Here is a 15791-nt window from a genome sequence, read left to right as displayed (position 1 = left end):
GCCCCGCCTGCAGCACAGAGCGGGAAGCCAGGACTCCTGGGTTCTTTTTAGTTACGGTCATGATCAGTGATTTGTATTAGGGGGACAGCTGGAAGCCCCAGCGGCAGTCAGGGTCCCAGCATGGAAGGTGCTGCGGGCCCAGAGTTAGAGACAGCCCCAGGCCCTAATTTCCGCTGAAACCAATGGGAGTTACATGGCTAAATACCTTTGAAGATCTCCCTGTTTGCTATTCAATTTGCACTGGTATGAATGTCTACACTGCGTGGCTGGCAGTGGCAAATCAGGCCCGTGGTTGGTTGGTGTCCCTATGGAGCTATGGTTCAGGCAGTCTCGGTGCCCTGTTTGAGACGTGCAACCTGGACTCTGCCTTTCCTGGGTAGCTAATGTTTGGAGGATAGTTTTTTAAACTCTAACTTTCTCACTAGGTAATAGGCACTCAAATCACTGCCACCTTAATAACAAAGCTCCTTTTCAGATGTAACAGCCACTTGGACTGAGTGGGTCCTAATCCCTGTCATGTGACCATGTTCTTAATTAACTTTTTGTAATTCGGATCCGGGTCTGGGTCCGAGCTTGTGAAAGAAAGAGACTATTATCAGCTATTTTGTGTCGTCCTTGTGTTACAATCCATCCCCCACCCATAACACTCTTCCTCTTCCCTGACTGATCCCCACCCCCAAATTACTGGAAAATTCAAGGGAGGAGTAAGGGAGTTAGAACAGCAAGTGAAAGACACAAAGAAAGAAAGAAAGAAATTGACTAAAGTAGGGGGAAGGGACCAGTGCAGGGTTTTTCCACATGGCTGCACTACCATATTTTTGCAGACTTTGTCCTAGCTCTTCCACACACACACACCCATCACCTCACCTCACCTCACCTTACCTTTTGTGCTTTTATTCCCTTGGTTTGTGTGTTATGTCTGAATTCAGATTGCAAGTCGGGGTGCACCTGTTTCCACCTTCCATCCACAGCAGGATAAAAGATGAAACTTTCCCCCAAGGGCCCTAGGAAAAAGAGGAGCCTTTCAGAAAGAAACGTGAAACCTATTGCTTCCTCCGAGCTTCCCCCAATGACCACTCAAAACAAAACACCCCCTCCCTTTGGGGAATGGACAAAGAGAAACAGGGATCCTGTGTGCGTGTTGCACAGTTTGCAAGGTGCGCCGCTTGCTGTGGTGATGATGGCAGGATACAAACATGGAGTGGACAGACAGTGGAGTAGAGCTGGCTGGGAAAGAAAGGACTAAAAACTGAGTTTTGGAAACATTTTCATCCTGAGTCAGGATGAGAAGCCAAAACCTCAACATTTTTCACAGAATTGAAGTCCTGCAATCTTTTGTTTTGGAAACACTAAAACATTCCCAGAAGCAGGAATATTGCAATGTTTCCAAAATGAAACATACATCTCAGGGTCGCTGACTCCCCAGCTGCCCACCTGGCAGGGCTGCCACAGAGCCAGGAAGCCGGACGGCTCCTGCAGCCTGGCAACTTGCCCTGTGGGCCTGGAAGTCCTGACTGCTCAGCAGGCTGGCTGGTAGGCCACCAAGAGGTGGGGGAACTGCAGAGTTGGGAACCATTTTCCAATGGACAAATCCAAATTTTCCACCAAAATGGCAATTCTCCCGTGGAAACATTTTAACTTTGCAGAAAGTGATTTCTTCTGTCGGACAATCATTCTAACGGAAAATTCCCCACCAGCTCTACTATGGACATGTGGCAGCTCTCACATACTCTACCATGTATATGAAAAAAGCATCAGCGCAGACTCTATTGTTTCTCTGAAACCCCTGGTTTGCTCTTGCCAGCTCAAAATTAATAGATTCTAATAGTTTCAGTGCTTCAAGGATCTGCAGAGGGTAGGGTTGCACAGTATGTTTGGAATTTTTGCTTTATGCCCATGTGTATGATTGTCTGTTATGGATTTGGTGGCAGGACGCTACCCACTGAAACGCTGTATTATTTAAAAATATATATATTTGGAGGATGCAAATTGCTGACACTACTGTAGGTGGCAACTGTTTTTAAAAAATGAAATTAGGAAGTCAGAGTAAAACGAAGAGATGAACACTGTGTTGGGTTGAGTCTGATTAGGTCAGTAACAGTTACAAGCAGATGCTTAGTTACTTTAAAATTTGTATCCCTATATGTAGGCTCGGAAGGACTAGATTTTTACTGGTAAATGTCGGGAAACATTGATTTCACTGTACACACACAGACCAACACAAATATTTCTATCCATAATAATCAAAATTTACAAACAGGCAAAGTAAGAAAAATTATGTTTGAGAACTTAGAGTTTGATTTAAGGGAGGGATAGCTCAGTGGTTTGAGCATTGGCCTCCTAAACTCAGGGTTATGAGTTCAATCCTTGAGGGGGGGCCATCTGGGGATTGGTCCTGCTTTGAGCAGCAAGTTGGACTAGATGATCTCCTGAGGTCCCTTCCAGTCCTGATATTCTATGATTCTACTTGGTATATTTTTGACCTGTGAAATTCACAGTTTATGGTTTAACAGTTATAAAACTTTAACTTTTGGGACATCAACATCTACTGTCATTAAATAGTTATTGTCAAAACCCCACCCCCTCCATTTTCTGGCCCTTCCATAATTTCCCACAATTATGAAAATTTAAATAAATAAAAATCTTTTTTTAAAAGAAAAACTTAAAAATAAACATCAGTATTATCCGTCAAAATGGGTCAGACCAATGGTCCAAAGACAGGGAACTGGGCGAGATGGACCATTAGTCCGACCCAATGGGGGCCTCCGCAGTAAAATGAGGATATTACCTACTTACGGTACCTGGCTCATGGAGGTATTTGAAAATCAGTGGACGGGTTGGGTTGCTTCATGGCAGCTGGGGACTTGATCCTCCAAGGTGCTGAGCAGCTTTGGATTGAGTCCTTCAAGCACAAGCATTTCTCGCTGGAGGCTTCCATCTTATGGGCCACAGTCGAAACTTTCATTAAAAAAAAAAATCTCTAGCCCAGTGGTTCTCAACCTATGGCCCACAGGCCACCTGTGACCAAACCAACACACAGCTTTGGCCCATGTGACATCCTCAGGGCCATACAGGTAGTATATATATTGTGTGGACGTGGCCCACATAATGCATATGTGGCCCACAATGATAAATAGGTTGAGAACCACTGCTCTAGCCTTTCATAATAGACACTGGTGTGGCATTGTCGGCCTGAGTCTGCAGGCAGCCTGAATGAGCTCAGAGAGGAGCGTGAATTGCTCTCATTTACCTCAATTTGATATTAACACTGAAGCTTAATGATGGCAATTTAATGTTAACTTTGTTAACTTTTCACTGCTGATCAAAGCTCACAAGAAAGAAGTGGACAAGCGTATTAACATTTGAATAATCTAATATGGGCAGCATTTCATTGTGGCCTCATCAGTAGATGGGGCTTGTGTTATGGAAGGAATTTGAGTCACCTCTTAAGGCTTGGCTACACTTGCAGATGTAGATCACTTTGAATTAAACCAGCCTTCGGAGAGCGCAGTAGGGAAAGTGCTGCAGTCAGTCCACACTGATAGCTGCAAGTGCACTGGCGTGGCCACATTTGCAGCACTTGCAGCGGCATTGGGAGCGGTGCATTATGGGCAGCTATCCCACAGAGCATCTCTTCCCATTCTGGCACTGTGGCTTGTGGGAAGGGGGGGGGCATTCTGGGTCCTGTCCCAACACCCCGTGATGCATCAGTTCGCATCCCAGGAATCCCTCTGCTTCCATCCACATGTGGTGCCATCTTTCAATGTTTTTTGTGCTGCGCACTCTGTCTTCCCTTTCGGTCTGCGGGAATGGAGTCCGAACTGCTGAGGAATATGCTGATGAGTCTCACCAGCATGTCACGTTTGGTAGTCAAGTTACTCCTTACGATCCAAACTGACAGTGAGGACTCCGACGATGACATCGACTCGAGTAACGCGTATGACACAAGATTGCTTGTGGCATTCATGGACATGCTCACCACCGTGGAACGCCGCTTTGGGGCTTGGGAAACAAGCACTGAGTGGTGGGATCACATCGTCATGCAAATCTGGGATGACGAGCATGTCTGCAGAACTTTCAGATGAGAAAAGCCACTTTCATGGGACTGTGAGGACCTCGCCCCCACCCTGCGGCGCAAGGACACGAGACTGAGAGATGCTCTGACGGTGGAGAAGCGGGTGGCTATTGCAATCGGGAAGCTGGCAACTCCAGATAGCTACCGATCGGTCGCTAACCAGTTTGGAGTGGGAAAGTCGACCATTGGAATCAGGGCTGGCTCTGACTTTTTTGCCGCCCCAAGCAAAAAAAAAAAAAAGGTGCAGGGCGGCCGGACCCGGAGGCAAAGCCAAAAAAACAAACAAAAAAACCTGGGCACAGGGCAGCCGGACCCGGAGGCAAAGCAAAAAAACCCCAAACCCCTGGGCCCAGGGCGGCCAGACCCGGAGGCAAAGCAAAAAAACCCAAAACCCCTGGGTGCAGGGCGGCCGGACCCGGAGGCAAAGCCAAAAAAACAAACAAAAAAAAAACCCCAGGGCGCAGGGTGGCCAGACCCAGAGGCAAAGCAAAAAACAACAACAACAAAATAGGGCAGCCGTGCTGCCCTAGGATTGGACGGAATGCCGCCCCTTAGAATCTGCCGACCCAAGCATGAGCTTGCTTGGCTGGTGCCTGGAGCCGGCCCTGGTTGGAATCATGTTGATGCAAGTTTGCAGGGCCATTAATCGCATCCTGCTCAGAAGAACCGTGACTCTGGGTAACGTGCATGACATTGTGGCTGGCTTTGCACAAATGGGTTTCCCTAACTGCAGAGGGGCGATAGATGGGATGCATATTCCAATTCTGGCACCAGCCCAGCTAACCTCCAAGTACGTTAATCGGAAGGGCTATTTCTCTATGGTTCTCCAGGTGCTTGTGGATCACCGTGGGCGTTTCATTGACATTAACGCAGACTGGCCCGGAAAGGTTCACTCTCTCTCCACTCCTGAGCTTTTAGATTCTTGTTAAGTGACTGCAGCATTACTTCATGCAGCATGTCTTCTTTGCTTCTACGTGGCCTCTTCCTGAGTCTTTCCAGTCTTTCGGCCGGTGATAACACGGACGGCTGAGATCTCAAGGTTGCATCTGTAAAGGCAAAATGCAACACTTAACAGAAGCATCATTGTTCACACCAGACAGAGCAATGATTCCCCCGTACTTAAGGAGGGCAAGGACAGTCTACACAATAGCATAATTTGCCCGTCCCAAAGCGAGCGCACATAACCCATGGGAGCCCCAAAATGGTGAGTAATCACAGGGTCAAGGGGGACTGATTGTTTCACGGCTGCACTGTCCTCTGGGTTTCTGTGCCTTAGGGAGAGCCAACGGCTGCAAGGGGCCCCTATACTGAACACTGTCTCCACATTTTCCACAGGAGTTCATCCTGGACGATATCTCGCTGCTGAGGGTGACCTGGGAAGCAATGCGGCTTCCGCCCTGGCCCATATGCAGCTTGCCTGTGTGCAGCAATGGTCCCCCACCCCTCACGGCACAGTGGTGCGGACATGTTAGCCTGACCGGGACAAGGACCACAGTGGCTCTCCCAAGAAACCTGCGCAAGTACATTGCCCAAGTTCTGGCTGAGACCTTTGAAGAGATCACCGAGGCCGATTACCGCGATGTGAGAGAGCACATCAATGCCCTATTCCGCATCTAGGCATGCATGCAGCCCTAACCTCCCTCGCCCCAAGAGCCCGCACTGAATAACTTCCTTCCCAAAATAAAAGCTGCTTACCGGGAACCTCCTCTGGTGTTTGTCCTTCCCCAAGTACCGGCCGCTGCGACTGGCTGCCTTCCTCCTGGCTTGAGAACAGCTCCTGGCTGCATGCATCTAGGGATTCCAGGTGTCTTCCTCCTTCTCAGCACCATCGCTCGCGCTTTGCTCCTCTTCCTCCTACCTTGTTGAACTGGGCTCTGAAGTGTCCATGGTGGTACTCGGAGTGGAGGTGGGGTCGCCCCCAAGTATTGCATCCAGCTCTTTGTAGAAACAGCATGTCGTGGGGGCAACACTGGAGCGGCTGTTTGCCTCGCGGGCTTTGCCGTAGGCATTCCACAGCTCCTTCACTTTAACCCTGCACTGCAGTGCGTCCCGGACATGGCCTCTTTCCATCATGTCCCTTGATATCTGCCCGAAGGTATCGTAATTCCTATGGCTGGAGCGCAGCCGGGACTGGACAGCTTCCTCCCCACAAACACTGATGAGGTCCAACACCTCGCCATTGCTCCATACTGGGGATCGCCTGGCGCATAGAGGCATGGTCACCTGGAAAGATTCGCTGAGAGCACTCCACGCCTGGCTGAGCAAACAGGAAGGGGATTTTCAAAATTCCCAGAGAATTTAAAGGGCGGATCTGACAGTTGGTCACATGAGGGCAGGGCAGTAGAGTTCAAACTGATGACCAGAGGGGCTAGAATAGGCATTGTGGGACACTTCTGGAGGCTGATCAGAGCGCACTAACAGACCAGGGCGTCCGCACTGGCGCCGCGGTGCTCCAGCGGGGGCGCATCAAACGTTATTCCACTTGCCGAGGTGGAGTACCAGGAGGGCTCTAGACGCAGAGTCAGAGCGCTCTCCGTGCCTTGCCAGTGTGGACGCGTCGTGAGTTAGAGCGCACTGGGCTGCTTTAATGCGCTCTAACTCGCAAGTGTAGCCAAGTTCTGATCTCATGCCTAGTAAGGAGTGCTAAGGTAATGGTTAGAAAGTGTTAAGTAAACACTACATACTGTGTTGTTAGAGATGCTGGGTTTTGCTTCAAACTGAAAACAATTGGTTAACCAACCCAGATTGAAACTTTTCAAGAATCTACTTTTAAACAATAAGTACTGAAAAAAAACCCACAGAAAACGGCAAAGGGCCTTTAAGCAGAATTCAGATGCAGGCCACTGTAAAAGGCAACCTGTGTCACCTCATATCCATGTCCTCTTTGGCTCACTTCTTGGTGAGTGGTGCCAGGAAGTGGTGCGTGATTTTTTGCAGTATGAAAACCCAGATAAGAACACTGTTTAAAAAGAGCTCTTACGAGTTTTTTGTTTTAAATGGGGCCTGAACTTATTTCTCTGCTGCTGAAACAAACCATTTCTGCTGAAATCTATGTTTTCACAACAAATTAAAAAGCCGATTTGCCAAGGAAGTGACCAGGCGGCCAGAAACAGACACCAGAAATGAATAAAACCAGAAACTGAAAACTGGAGGTCTTAACTGTTAAATAGCATTGGACACGTATGTGGCCCTTGGAGTGGAGAAAATAGCATATTGGCAATCCAAGTACAATACTATTTACAGCAAACCCGAAGTGAGGTGTGTTCCAGGCAGACGTAATGGAACGGGCTGGCCTTTCTCATGGAGCAGAGGCAAGAAGGAATCTTGACAAACAAGTATTTATGCATTTAAAATATGTTGTGCATAGCTGGCTAGACACACGCCGCGCATGTGATAAGCAGGCTGCTTGGGGGAGGAAGGAATAAACTATTCCTCAAGAAGGAAACTCATCTGGACTCCGTCCTTTGCAATAAACCTGTAGCTGATCTAGATGCTCAGAAAACAGGTGGTAAACACGCAGCACAGTTCTCCAACTGGGGGTTGGGACCCCTGAGGGGTTGCGAGGTGATTACATGGGGGGGTCGCGAGCTGTCAGCCTCCACCCCAAACCCTGCTTGCCTCCAGCATTTATCGTGGTGTTAAATATATTAAAAAGTGTTTTTTAATTTATAAGGGAGGTCGCACTCAGAGGCTTGCTATGTGAAAGGGGTCACCAGTACAAAAGTTTGAGAACCACTGGTCTAAATGAAACTGCCTGCTCACAACCCTTGCTGGAGAAGATTCTTGGATGTTTTATTTACCAGCTTTACTTCAGAGGGGCTTGCTCTGCATAGATAAAAACAAAACAATCCCCCCCCAACCTCTCCTCATCCCCCACCCCCCACACCAATAAACCTACAGGTCTTACTTGGGCCAAATTCAGACTGTAGTCTGGCAAAATTTCAAGTGTATTCTGAGGCCTGCAGGATCACAATAATACAGGGCAATTGGATGGCTTTATGGAGAAAGAACAGGAGTACTTGTGGCACCTTAGAGACTAACAAATTTATTAGAGCATAAGCTTTCGTGGACTACAGCCCACTTCTTCGCATGCATATGCTCTAATAAATTTGTTAGTCTCTAAGGTGCCACAAGTACTCTTGTTCTTTTTGTGGATACAGACTAGCACGGCTGCTACTCTGAAACCTGTCTTTATGGAGAAAGTGGGGAGAGGTAGCAGTGGCCAGTTGGTATTTCCTGTCAGCAAGATAGATAGTGGATCTTTGGGGAAGGGGACGTGATAGACAAACTAAGTCCTCTGCTTTTCATTGTGTGTCTTTCCCCACTCCTTGGGTAGAGGACTTGTTTCTTTCCCTATGCACGTAACAATGAAGGTAGAGGCGAGTGGGAATGTCACTCTTTATACACAGCTCTGTCTGTTGTACTAAACCAGAGGGTCCCAGCCCGTAGGTCGCTACCCACAAAATGATCACCAGCAACTGTAGCGGGCAGTTCTGAATGAGCGACCAGCTCCCAATCCTCCTCTGATGCCCAGAAGCTCCACTCAAGCCAATGGTTGATTGTCAGAGTGACTCCGATAAAGAACCTCAGGAATCTACGCCTCATTTGTAGCACTGGGGGAACAGTATAGAGGGATCCGTGCGCTGCATTAGAACAGGACCAGTTGTGAGTGACTGAATGAGGAATGCAAATGAGCTCAATATTATTTTGCTTTAAAAAAAAAAAATTAGAGCTGGGGCCTGAACTAAAACCCCAGATACAAACAGTCCTGACCCGGGGGCTTTATAAATGCAAATCTGAACTTCCCCACCTGAGAAGGTGTTTTGGTTCATTCCATGTTTGGATCTGAGACTATAGAGAGAGGTTTAGCCTGGAAACCTAGATCTGGTGCTGGAAGGCTGGATCTGGGAATTTGACTGAGTCAGGCCCACCTCTGCTCGAAACCTAGCACTATGCTGAACCAAACTGCACGGGTCAAGTCAATAAGGAAGACCCCTCCCTGCATGAGAAGCATTTTGGGGCAAGGCTCACAAGCTTCAGTGATGGACGCTATAGAAATTCTCTAGATAGGGCTGGCCTTAGGTTTCATGGAGCCCTCTAAGAAATAAAACGTGATAGTTCCCTCCAGCTATAACAGGGTCTCACAACTCCTATCTACCTTTCTCTCCCCGCTGTTGCCTCTTATTTGCAACTGCCTCTCAGTCTTTTCCAATCCCCCCACTTCTTTGTGAGGCTCGGCAGCCTCTAAAGACCACCCCGCCACTACCCCACACGGATTAGGAAGCAGACAGGGCCAATGAGAGGGGGGGCAGGAGGACCATTTGGCCTGGGCCTCAAGCTCAACAAGAGTCTCAGATTTAGACACTTGTTAATTTTTTGGCATTTGGTAAGTGTTGCAACTTGTTTTTATGCGCATCCCTATCGGACCAAAATGTGACTCACTCTTTCAGCTTAGAGCTGCAAATTTAAGCAAATAAGAGAGGTGTTTTGGTAAAAGACACAGATTTTGTCATATTAAAGAGTTAAAAATGTTCATAAATATTAATAAAAATATATCGGTTCTGATGGCACAAGATTAGATCTTGATGAACGTGTCCTCTCAGATCAGCTGATTATATAAACAAACCACTACTAGTGGCTGGTGCTGGATCAAGTGTGTGTTGAGACGTAGAGAATTGTTACATTTTAGTGCCTTATTTTGGTCCCTTATTTTGTTTTTATGTGTCGTCATTTTTTATTTTTATTATGGCTAGGGGATCTCAAAAGCTGGAAGTGGCCTGGGCCTCTCTGGACCTCTGAGAGGGCCTGGAAGCAGATGATCAAACTTCCAAGGCCACGAACTTAACTCCCCCAGCCCCGGGGCTGAGACAGAGAGAGATGCCTCTCCCTCCCAGCTCCAGGGCTATGGTGGGGAGAGAGGAGGACTCCTCCAGTCCCACAGCTGCTGTGACTGGGAGAGGCGCCTCTCCCCCAGCCCTGGTCCCAGACCCGGCCCCACCCCAGAGCCCACACCCCAAACCCCTCATCCCCGACCCCACCCTGGAGCCCACACCCCAAACCCCTCATCCCTGGCCCCACCCCAGAGCCCGCATCCCCAGCCGGAGCCCTCACCCCCCAACCCTCTGCCCCAGCCCTGAGCCCCCTCCCAGACTCCGAACCTCTGGGCCCCACCCCCGCCACATATCACCTCCATATTGGTGCACATAGCAAAATCCATTCCGCATAGGCATGGGAAAAATTAGAGGAAATATTGGTCATGACCCACTTTGGGGTCCCAACCCACCCTTTGAGAGCCGCTGTACTAGGGCTTGTGATCTTTCTTGCTTCATTAGGATTGTGCAAAGAGGGCCTGAAAGAGGTGTGGTTTCCTCTGCTTGTTCTTGTAACTTGGAAAGAACTGGCTATCCCGGCTATGGCAGAAGGATCGGTGGATGACTCACAGGCTGCTCCTTGTTAGTTCTCTCACCTTAACTGAAGGAGGGAGGAAGATGAATGGTTATCAAAGGCTTCCTTTCTCCCCTTACTAAAGCTAAATATGAGTCAGACAAACAAAAGACAAAGTTTCAAACAGGCTGACTAAAAATTCCTTCCTCTCTAAATTGCTCCACTTTCACTCCTGGAATACTCACAGGGTATGTCTACGCTGCGTCCACCGAGCTGCGGAAGTGTCTTCACTTAAATTTGAATCCTGCTGGCATAAGTGTCTCTCTGTGCTGACTTAATAACACCGTCTCCCTAAGCGGCGCAGAGTCATGGTCGACATGACGAGGTTGACGCAGCGTCACTGTCGACGCTGCGTTACTTATATCGACCGTTACTGGATTTTAGGAGCCATCCCACAATGCCCCACATGGACAATGCAACTGAGACAAGCGCTCCCGGCAAGAATATGCACCGCCGACATAAGGATCCAAGTGTGCACACAGACAAGCGATTTAATAGCTGCAGGGTCTGCCCCAGCTCTGCCCCAGGCCCTGCCCCCACTCCACCCCTTCCCTGAAGGCCATTCCCCCGCCCCCCTTTTCCCACCCTGTTCCGCCCTCAAGCGCATGCCGCATCCTCGCTCCCTCCCCCAGCCTCCTACATGCCGCAAAACAGCTGATTGCAGTAGGTGGGAGGTGCGGGGGAGGGAGGAGGAGGTGCTGATTGGCAAGGCCCGCTGGCGGGCAGGAGGCACTGATGGGAGAGGGAGGTGCTGATAGGGGGGCTGCTAGTGGGTGCTCAGCACCCATCATTTTTCCCCATGGGTGCTCCTATCCCAGAGCACCCATGGAGTCAGCACCGAGGCCACAACGTCCAAACTGCAATTTTTAGCATGCTAACTAGCGCATCTGTCTACCCGGGCTGGGAATCACACCTCCCAGCTGGAGTGTATGCAGACCCACAGAGCCTCCCAGGTGAGACAGAACCTGGATTTCTAATTTAAAAAAAGAGCAGACCGAACCTTTTAAAAAAAACCCTCAAAATCTTTCATGCCATGTTCATACAGTGCAAAGGAAAAGGGGGAGGAGAGGTACAAACTTTGTGCTCACCCATCTGTCTGTATCATCTCTTGTTTTTTGTCTTAGGGGACTATACCAGCATAGCAATGTCAGTGTAGGTATGCCAGCATAACCTGATAGCATAGGTACAGCCTACACCAGGGGTCGGCAATCTTTCAGAAGTGGTGTGCCGAGTCTTCATTTATTCACTCTGATTTAAGATTTCGCGTGCCGGTAATACATTTTAACGTTTTTAGAAGGTCTCTTTCTATAAGTCTATAACATATAACTAAACTATTGTTGTATGTAAAGTAAATAAGGTTTTTAAAATGTTTAAGAAGCTTCATTTAAAATTAAATTAAAATGCAGAGCCCCCCGGACCGGTGGCCAGGACCCGGCAGTGTGAGTGCCACTGAAAATCAGCTCGCGTGCCGCCTTCGGCACGAGTGCCAGAGGTTGCCTACCCTTGGCCTATACTGACAGAAGGGTTCTTCCATCTCTAGCCACGTCTACACTACAAACATTGGTTGATTCAAGTTATGTCAGCGTACAGCTGCCAAAGATTATATTGCTCATGCACATGTATTCTTAGCTGCTTGCACTGGCATGGCGCTTACTTACCTGGAGTGCTTGCATCAGTGCAAAGTGAGGTGTACCACAAGTGTGACGTGCCACCAACTGGTGCAATGCCTTTTGGGAAATGTTCACAATATGTTGTGAGGTAGAAATGAGACACACAGGGATCTCTAGGAGTCAGGGGGTCAAGTTCCCATTGTTGAATTTTCTCCATCCCATAATGCCATCCATATCCCATAATTTTCACGCAGGGCAAACCCACTAGGCACTTTTCGCTGTCTGCTATCTCAGAGTGAGAAAGGCCAAAGGCCGTGTAGAGTTGGACCTAGCGAGGGGAATTAAAAGCAATAGTAAGAGGTTTTACAGCCACATAAATAGGAAGAAAGCAAAGAAAGAAGAAGTGGGACCGCTGAAGTCTATTGCCGGAGAGGAGATTAAAGACAATCTAGGCATGGCGCAATATCTTAATGAATATTTTGCATCGGTGTTTAATGAGGCCAATGAAGGTATTAGGGATACTAGCACCACTGTAGAGGGGCACTCGGGATGGGGGATTACCGTATCCGAGGTAGAAACAAAACTTGAACGCCTTAATGGGGCTAAGTCGGGAGGACCGGACGATCTACATCCGAGAATATTGAAGGAATTGGCGCGGGAAATAGCAGGCCCGTTAGCGATAATATTTAATGAATCTGTAAACTCGGGGGTGGTCCCGTTAGACTGGAGAATAGCTAATGTGGTTCCTATTTTCAAGAAAGGGAAAAAAAGTGATCCTGGTAACTACAGGCCTGTTAGTCTAACATCTGTAGTGTGCAAGGTGCTGGAGAAAATTCTGAAAGAGAAACTAGTGGAGGACCTGGAGGGTAGTGGCAATTGCGATAAATTACAACATGGTTTTACGAAGGGCAGATCGTGCCAAACGAATCTGATCTCCTTCTTTGAGAAAGTAACGGATTTATTAGATAAGGGAAATGCGGTGGACCTAATATACCTGGATTTCAGTAAAGCGTTTGATACTGTACCCCATGAGGAATTATTGGTTAAACTGAAAAACATGGGGATCGATATGAAAATCCAGAAGTGGATAAGGAATTGGTTACTGGGGAGAATGCAGCGGGTTGTATTAAAGGGTGAACTGTCAGGTTGGAGGGAGGTTACTAGTGGAGTGCCTCAAGGTTCGGTTTTGGGACCCATTTTATTTAATCTATTTATAACTGACCTCGGAACCGATTGCAGGAGTGGGCTGATAAAATTTGCGGATGATACGAAGGTGGGAGGCGTTGTAAATTCGGAGGAGGACAGGGATATCCTGCAGGGAGACTTGAATGAGCTTGTGAATTGGAGTATCAGAAATAGGATGAAATTTAATAGTGAAAAGTGTAAGGTGATGCATTTGGGGATGACTAATAACAATTTTAGTTACAAGATGGGGACGCATTGGTTAGAAGTTACGGAAGAGGAGAAGGACCTAGGGGTTCTTGTAGATGACTATGAGTCGACAATGTGACGTGGCGGTGAAAAAAGCCAATGCTGTCTTGGGATGCATTAGGCGAGGTATATCTAGCAGGGATAAGGAGGTCCTGCTTCCGTTGTACAAGGCGCTGGTGAGACCTCATTTGGAGTACTGTGTGCAGTTCTGGTCTCCCATGTTTAAAAAAGATGAACTCAAACTGGAACGGGTGCAGAGAAGGGCCACTAGGATGATCAGAGGAATGGAAAAGCTGTCGTACGAAAGGAGACTAGAGGAGCTTGGGTTGTTTAGTCTGACAAAGCGAAGGCTGAGAGGGGATATGATTGCTATCTTTAAATATATTAGAGGGATTAATACAAGGGAGGGAGAAGAATTATTCCAGCTTAGTACTAACGTGGATACCAGAACGAATGGATACAAACTGGCCGTGGGGAAGTTCAGACTTGAAATTAGACGAAGGTTTCTGACCGTCAGAGGGGTGAAATATTGGAACGGCCTACCGAGGGAAACGGTGGGGGCGACGGACCTGTCTGGTTTTAAGATAAAGTTAGATAAGTTTATGGAGGGAATGGTTTAATGGTAAAACATAGTAGTCAAGGAAAGCCAAGCAATGGTGGGTGAATAGTATAATGGCTAACGGGGTCGGGCTGGAGACTCTTGCCTATATGCTCGGGGTCTTACTGATCGCCACATTTGGGGTCGGGAAGGAATTTTCCTCCAGGGCAGATTGGCTGAGCCTCTGGAGGTTTTTCGCCTTCCTCCGCAGCATGGGGCAGGGATCACTAGCAGGAGGGTCTCTGCCGATTGAAGTCACTAAAAACAGGATTGGGGACTTCAACAGCAGAGTCCAGGGAAGGGGTAGGGACGGTTTTATGGCCTGCAGCATGCAGGGGGTCAGACCAGATGATCATAATGGTCCCTTCTGACCTTAAAGTCTATGAGTCTATGAGTCTATGAGACTGAAGCCTGGAGCTCACAGAGTTCTGCACTGTTTTCATGAACATTGTTAATACAGCATGCACGATCTTCTGCTATTTGCAGACCCACAGGAAGTACCACAACAATGGAGGACATGTTGATTTCTTCATGGAGAGGGACATTGTGAAAAACAATTCACAGTTATTGGTGGCATTCATGCAGCAGCTGCAGACGGTGATGAGAGACTTGTGGGCTGAAGAAACCAGCGCTGACTGGTAAGATCACATCGCGATGCAGGTTTTGGGCGATGAGCAGTGGATATATAACTTTTGGATGCAAAAGGTGACATTCCTGGATCTGTGTGCTGAGTTCAGCCCTTCAGTGGAGGGATACCAGGATGAGTAGTGGCTAGTGGCGATTGCTCTCTGCAAGCTGGCAACGCTAAATTGCTACCGGTCCATGGGAATCATTCTGAAGTTGGAAAATCCACAGTGGGGGCCATGCAAGTACGTAGGGCCATTAATTGTCTCCTGCTATGCCGAATTGTGACTGTTGGCAACGTGCAGGACTTAGTGCCTGGATTTTCAGCAATGGGGTTCCCGAATGTAGTGGGGTGACACCAGCACACCTTGCTACAGACTATATCAACAGAAAGGGCTGCTTTTCTAGGGTTACGCAAGCATTGGTGGATGACTGGGAACACTTCACTGACATGAGCATGGGCTGGTTAGGGAAAGTGCATTATGCTCATGTCTTTAAGAACACAAGACTGTTCCAAAAGCTGCAAGCAGAGACATTGTGTCCTGACCGGTGGATTACCACTGGTGACACTGAAATGCCAATAGTGATCCTGGGACTCCTAGCTCATGAAGCCACACACTGGCCACCTCGACAGCACCAAAGAAAGATTCAACAACCAACCCAGCAGGTGCAGAATGACAGTTGAATGTGCTTTTGGTAGATTGAAGGGTCGCTGGCGATGGTTACTCACAAGACTGGATTGCAGTCAGAAAAATATCCCAATGGTTATAGCTGCTTGCTTTGTAATATCTGTGAGGCAAAGAGGGAAAAGTTGCTGCCAGAGTGGAGGTGGAGCAGCTGTCTGCTACGTTTGAGCAGCCAGGCACAGGAGCCATTACAAGAGTTCATCGTGGAGCCATGCAGTTGCAGCAGTCTTTGACAGAGCTCTTTAACGGTCAGTCACATTAATGCGCTGTGTTTGACTGCGCACTGGCCCTGAAGGTGTTTGGGTTGTTAAGATATGTGTAGT

Source organism: Malaclemys terrapin, chromosome 1 (genome assembly GCF_027887155.1).
Source record: "Malaclemys terrapin pileata isolate rMalTer1 chromosome 1, rMalTer1.hap1, whole genome shotgun sequence".
NCBI classification, from domain to species: Eukaryota; Metazoa; Chordata; order Testudines; family Emydidae; genus Malaclemys; species Malaclemys terrapin.
The sequence above is the reverse complement of the archived record's forward strand: the minus strand, read 5'-3'. Positions refer to the sequence as shown.